Raw genomic sequence first — 7,130 nt, 5'->3', positions numbered from 1 at the left:
TTCTGGATACTAGACCTTTATCTGATATATCATTTCCAAATATTGTCTCCCATTGTGAAGGCTGTCTTTCTACTTTCTTGATGAAGTTCTTTGATGCACAAAAGTGTTTAATTTTGAGGAGTTCCCATTTATTTATTTCCTTCTTCAGTGCTCTTGCTTTAGGTTTAAGGTCCATAAAACCGCCTCCAGTTGTAAGATCCATAAGATATCTCCCAACATTTTCCTCTAACTGTTTTATGGTCTTAGACCTAATGTTTAGATCTTTGATCCATTTTGAGTTAACTTTTGTATAGGGTGTGAGAGATGGGTCTTCTTTCATTCTTTTGCATATGGATATCCAGTTCTCTAGGCACCATTTATTGAAGAGACTGCTCTGTCCCAGGTGAGTTGGCTTGACTGCCTTATCAAAGATCAAATGTCCATAGATGAGAGGATCTATATCTGAGCACTCTATTCGATTCCATTGGTCGATATATCTATCTTTATGCCAATACCATGCTGTTTTGACCACTGTGGCTTCATAATATGCCTTAAAGTCAGGCAGCGCGAGACCTCCAGCTTCGTTTTTTTTCCTCAAGATGTTTTTAGCAATTCGGGGCACCCTGCCCTTCCAGATAAATTTGCTTATTGGTTTTTCTATTTCTGAAAAATACGTTGTTGGGATTTTGATTGGTATTGCATTGAATCTGTAAATCAATTTAGGTAGGATTGACATCTTAACTATATTTAGTCTTCCAATCCATGAGGTAGCAAATTATTATGAGTGTAATTAACAGCAATGAGTAATGTATGTGAAAGTGGTTATCAGTGGAAGTTTTGGGTCATGTTATGTTACTAGAAAGAAAGTTAGAAGTTAAAATATGGGACAGTATAGCACAGAGAACCATATTGTGGATAAATGGACTGGGGTTAATAGTACAAATATAACAATGTTCTTTCATGAATTAGAACAAATTAGACACTAATACAAGGTGATAATAATAGGGTGGCATATAGGGAAAATACCCTTTCTGTAAACTGTGGACTATAATGGTATTATTTTTAGTATTCTTTCATGAATTGTAACAAAGTTACCACACTAATGCAAACTGTCAGCAATAGGTGGTATATGGGAATGCTGTATCTGTATATGATTTTTCTGTAAAGCTCCAACTGCTCTAATAATAATAATAATAATAGTTATAGAACATTTCACATGTCTGACATCAGTGTCTTAAATGAAGTAATCCATTTAAATTGCTTCACACAATGCCTAGAGCATAATATCTCTCATTAAATGCTAATTATTACTGTTAAAAAATAAAGTACAATTACAAAATATATATCATTAATTATAACAAATGTTCCATACCAATACAGGGGGTGGGGGTGGGGCTATGTGAATCATGTATTTTATGAATGATTGTTCTCTAAAACCACATTGTCTCTAATAAAGTAAATAAATAAAAGCTGTGATCATTGACCATGCCCACCCCTGGTTTTGGGGAACGGGGACTTAAAAATTTTTTTTTGTAAATAATAACATATACAAAAAAACAATGAATTTCAAAGCACATTGTAACAATTAGTTGTAGAGTTTGATATGAGTTACAATTCCACAATTTTAGGTTTTTACTTCTAGCAGCTCCAAGACATTGGAGACTAAAAGAAATAGCAATATAATGATTCAGCAATCATACTCATTTGTTAAATCCTGTCTTCTCTGTGTAACTCCACCTTCCCCTTTGATCTTTCTTCCATTCTTTAGGGGGTATTTGGGCTATGCCCATTCTAAATTTTTCATGGTGGAAAGGCTTCAGTAATATGGGATAGGGGGATGGAACTAACTGATGTTCTGGAGAGGCTGGCCTCTCTGGGTTTCAGGACTTAACTGACCTAGGAACCCATCTGGAGGTTGTAGGTTTCTGAAAAATGATCATAGTGCTAATTTTTTTGTAGAATCTCAGGTAAAGCCCTAGATGTTCTTTCTGGTTGGCAAGAATGGTTTTGGTTAGGGTTTGGATTTGAGAACCCACAATAAGTAGCAATGTCTAGCTGAAGCTTGCATAAGAGTAACCTCCAGAGTAGCCTCTCAACTTTATTTGAACTCTCTCAGACACTGATATCTTATTTCATAAAGTGAAAATTCTTTTCACCTTTTTGATCAGGAAGGCATTGTTGATCCCATGGTGCCAGGGCCAGGCTCATCCCTGCGAGTCAGATCTCATATTGCCAGAGAGACTTTCACCCCTGGATGTCATGTCTCGTGTAGGGGAGGAGGAGGGTAATGATTTCACTTGCAGTGTTGGGCTTAGAGAGAGACAGTCCTTATCTGAACAACAAAAAAGTCCTCTGGAAGTAACACTTAAGCATAACTATGTAGGCTAAGCTTCTCTGCTACATAAATAAGCTTTGAAAGAGCAAGCCTCAAGATCAAGGGCTTGGCCTATTGGCTTGGGAGTCCCTAATGTTTGAGACAATATCACGCAGTTCTTCAGTGGTAAAGTTTAATAGTTCCATATGTTTCTCCTGTCCCTCAAGGGACTTTGCTAATGCCTTTTAATTATCTGCTTAACATGCTCTGGGATGTATCCAGGCATTGTATTAAGCTATATAGAATTACAAGCCTTCATTCCTATTCTGGGCTCCCTGTTTTTAGGCTGTTTAAATGCTCTATCCAGACAGCTTGAGTTAGATCATGTGCTACAGGAAATTTAGGTTCTGGACAAAATAAACCTCTTCCTTTGATCATCAACTAGGTGAAGTTCTAAAATGCAATGTCCTCCTTACCCCTATATCTAATTTACCTTAATCCTGATATGATTGGCTGTGTTCTTACCTCTAATTGAAGATTGATCTCTTTTTCAGTTTCTTTAACAGTTGTTCTGTGTGGCAATGCTAACCTTCAGAACTGCAGAACTCCTACTCTCTTAGGTGTGGCTGTATATGTATAACTTGGTATTTCCTTGGAATTTGGGGTACCTGTGTGACACCTGGAAGAGGAATTTTATGTCCCTTTCTGTCTCTAGTGAGCTAGCCAGGAGTTGGGTTCCACAGTGGCCTGCCATGAGAGTGTGGGATAGGCTGTGGTAGCAGATGCATGGAGAGAGCAATCTACCATTCCTTACAGTAATGTATCATCCTTTTCCTCCCACTCTTCCCTGGTTGCAATGAAGTATTCTTCAGGAGTTTCAAAAAATTCCTGTCTGTTTCATAGTTGTTTTGGTGGAAGGACAGTCCTGGAATTCCCTACTTTTTCATCTTACTGTATTTCATTTTTTGAGATTATAAATGACACTGTATGTCTAAAATAATTTTTGTTAGAAAAGAGTATTTACAGAACAATGGTACAGATAATACAGAATTTCTATATTCTCCCCCTCATTATTGATACTTTTCTGTATTAGAATGCCTTTGTTAAAAATGATGAGAAAATATTAAAATTTTCTATTGAATATAGAAGATATTTTGCATCAGGGTTCAGTGTTCATTTTGTAATGTCCTATGTTTGTTAATTTTATTCTAGTAACATATATACAGTCTAAATATTTCCCACTAACTACATTCAAAGACATAATTCAGTAGTGTTAATTACATTCATAATGTTGTGATACCATCCACACCATCCATTACCAAAATTCCCATCACCTCAAATTCTTTTAACAAATTATCAACTCCCTGTTTTTTATCTCCATTCTAGCTCCTGGTATCTTGTGGTCTAGTTTCTGACTCTCTGAATTTGCTTATTCTAATTATTCCATCTGAATGAGATCACGTTTGCCCTTTTCTGTCTGGTTTATTTCACACAACATAATGTCTTCAGTGTTCGTCCATGTTTTCACAGAACTTTTTATCAGGAGAAATATCTGTCATTACAAGCAGAATATGTTAATTCTTCCCTGAATATATAAATTTTCATTTACAATAGTTTATAGCAATCAATTCTTTGTCAGCGTTCTCTGATTCTAAAGAAATGTTTATACATTTCCAGTTAAGAGACATTGACTAAGGGAGCCAAGTTTAAGTTAATAAGTGCAATCACATTGGAAGAGCATTCATACCAACTGAGAAATTGAGAAATCACAATTTGAAATAGGTCCTAGGTGACAAATTCAACCATGTGGCATGAACACTGATAAATATATATATATATATATATATAATGTATGTATGTGTATATATATGTGTGTGTATGTGCGTGTGCCTTGAACTCTTGAGTGAACTGAATAATGGATATAATTATGATATATAATATAATATTATATAATTTACCCAAACTAGTCACAATAGAGTACAAAATGGATTAAAGTATTTTACACTTAAGTTCTGCACAGATATTAACTCAAATGGATCATTGACCTAAACATAAAATGAAAACTTACAAACCTTCAGAAAAAAACATTTTAGAAAAACTAGGCAAACATGGATTTGGCAATAAGTTTTTCCTTTTTTTAAGATACACCAAAGCACAATCCATGAGAAAAAAAAGTTGGTAAATTGAACTTTATCAAAATAATAACTCCTGCTCTGTCAAAATATTAATAGAATATAGATGATCCACAACAGGGAAATCACATGTATGAAACGTGGCAAAAGGTTTGTATTGGAAATATGCAAAGAAATACTAAATCTTAATAACAAAACAAAGCACCCAATTAAAACTTGCTCAGAGGGCTGGGCCCCAAAGGAAAGCATCAACACTGAGGGAACAGAGCTACGTGAGGTGGGTTAAGTTTCAGGGAAGCATGCCCAGTGTCCACCTCTTTCCTACTGTCCTTTCACCTCTGGCAGATAAAGGCTCTCAGAGAGGCTCTGCCTGCCAATCTCCAGAGCTGTCTATCTGTTGCCTCCTCTCTGCCTGCCATGAGTCATCAGTTCCCACACAGTGTGGTCCTCCCTCATAAGCATAGATGGTGGGGATCTGATAAGTTTCTTTCTCCTGGCATCATTAAGGGATGTTTTACCATAAACAGTCCTACTACAGTGTATGCTAATGGGAATGACAGCAAGAAATTTAGAGGAAGTAGGCTCCCCTGTTTGCCTTCCTATGTTCTCCATCTTTAACAAATTCCAAGAGATGTCACTGAACCAGAGGTCTTATCATTATGTCTACTATTTGGCAAAGTAACTAATCTTCTGATGTTGACAGGTCCAGGCTTTCCTAGAAATGGCTTTTAAGTGGGATGCTGTTACCATGGTGAATTATTACACTCCCTATTGCTCCTCACCTTTGAAACCAGCCTGTTTATATTCAGTATTACAATCAGCAAACTCAAGACTGACAATTTGCCGAGTCAAGCCAGAACCCAAGCTGCATTTCAGCCATCAATGTTCAGACAGAAAGCTTGGCTCTTATAGGAGCTTTTGCAAATGAAGGCATATTCCTGCCTGGGCAAAACTCTGTGCTCTGAATAATTATTGAAAACCTCTTTTGCCCTGTTATTCTGTAAGTTCTTCATCAGATATTTTCTAAATTTGGCTTGGTCTTGAAGATTATAACCTCTACAAAGAATAATCAGTTGCACACCTTCCTTCACTATACTGACAATAATGAATGCAAATTATGCTAAAATGGCTCTGGATGGCCAGAATATTAATAATGCATGCTACACTCTGTGTACTGACTTCTCCAAGCTCACCAGCTTTAATGTGAAATATAATAATAACAAAAGCAGAGACTTCACTCACTTAGACCTTCCTACTGGTGATGGCCAGCAGATCCTCATAGCTGCTGCACCTAGTATAATTTCCTCACCATATGCAGGAGCTGCTGGATTTGCCCCAGGCATTGGATTTCCTCAAGCTATAGGTCTTTTAGCCCCAATTGTTCCTGGAGCTTTTGGTACTCTCACAATCACCTCTTCTCCTGTCACTGGAAGGATGTCAATTCCTGGGACCAGTCGGATGCCAGTAAATTTTGTTCTCATTACCAGTCTCAGTCCTGATATTACACTACATAGGGTTTTTTATCCTATAGGAAATATATGAAGATTATGCTTAATAAGAAAGAAAATGCATTGGTTCAGATGGCAAATGCAAATCAAGCTCAACTAGTAACAAACCATTTGAGTGGTCAGAGACTTTATGGAAAATGTGCTTTGTGCTACACTGTCCAAGTATCCAACAGTCCAGCTTCCTCAAAAAAAGGACAAGAAGACCAAGGTTTGACTAGACTTCAGCAATAGTCCTTTGTCTTGCTTCAAAAAACTTGTCTCTAAAAACTTCCAGAATATCTTTGTACCATCAGCCACCATGCATCTTTCCAATAACTCCCTTTCTGTTAAGGTGGATGATCCAAAGAACCACTTCCCAGACACTGGATGTCCAGTGAAGGCTTTTAAATTCTTTCAGAAAGATTGCAAAGTGGCACACACTCAATGGGGTTCCTCAAAAGAAGCAATCTAAGCCCCCTTCATGACTATGATCTTGGAGAAAATCCACCAAAGTTTCCATCTCAAAATCCACAATCTGACTTTTTATGAAATTTCCTCCTAAGACTGTACCGGAAGTTTAGTAAAATCTTCAAACAGCCTGAAATAGCTCAAGACCAATTCTACCTCTTTCACAAAAATAACTATTAAATTCTTACTGACTTTGATATTCAAGTATATTAAAAAACTCAAAAAGTTTTCTTTTTCTATTTTTCTCCCTGCCTGTAAGTCACCAAATTATGAATGAAACTATGGATTTACACCATTGTTTCTATGAAAATAATCTTCAAGAAAAAACTAATTCCCTGTATTAAATTGAATTTCAAGAGGACAGACATGCTTTCAGAAATTTTAAAATTACTTTATAAAATTTTAAATACTTATGATTAAGTTTTTAACTTTATGATTCATAGGAAAGTGTATTCACATATAATTTATATCAAGTATTTGCCATATATTGGTAGTTATTAAACAGAAATGAATTATATTGAAAGCAAATTTATATAAACTTGCAGGCTTTCTTTTAGTGATTCCCCACCCTAGGAGATACTCCTTTGATTAATGCATATCTTTAAAGTTTTAAGACTATTTGGTGAAATAAAGTGTCTCAGTTGTCCCCAAGGAAATTAAGTGGAAGCCAACCAGGATCTATTCAGATCAGAATAATTAATAATTTTATTAGGAGAAATCATTTTAAATTTCAGATGCCACTTGTTTTGT

At 36.1% G+C, this 7,130-nt stretch overlaps 1 pseudogene; it reads left to right on the top strand.

Moving 5' to 3' along the window:
• Nucleotides 1–5,146: 5,146 nt before the first annotated feature.
• On the top strand, nucleotides 5,147–6,451 carry LOC143646866 (polypyrimidine tract-binding protein 3 pseudogene; annotated as a pseudogene).
• The last annotated feature ends 679 nt before the right edge of the window (nucleotides 6,452–7,130 follow it).

The sequence above is a fragment of the Tamandua tetradactyla genome, chromosome 9, assembly GCF_023851605.1.
Source record: "Tamandua tetradactyla isolate mTamTet1 chromosome 9, mTamTet1.pri, whole genome shotgun sequence".
In the NCBI taxonomy this organism is placed as follows: Eukaryota; Metazoa; Chordata; class Mammalia; order Pilosa; family Myrmecophagidae; genus Tamandua; species Tamandua tetradactyla.
The sequence above is the reverse complement of the archived record's forward strand: the minus strand, read 5'-3'. Positions and strand labels throughout refer to the sequence as shown.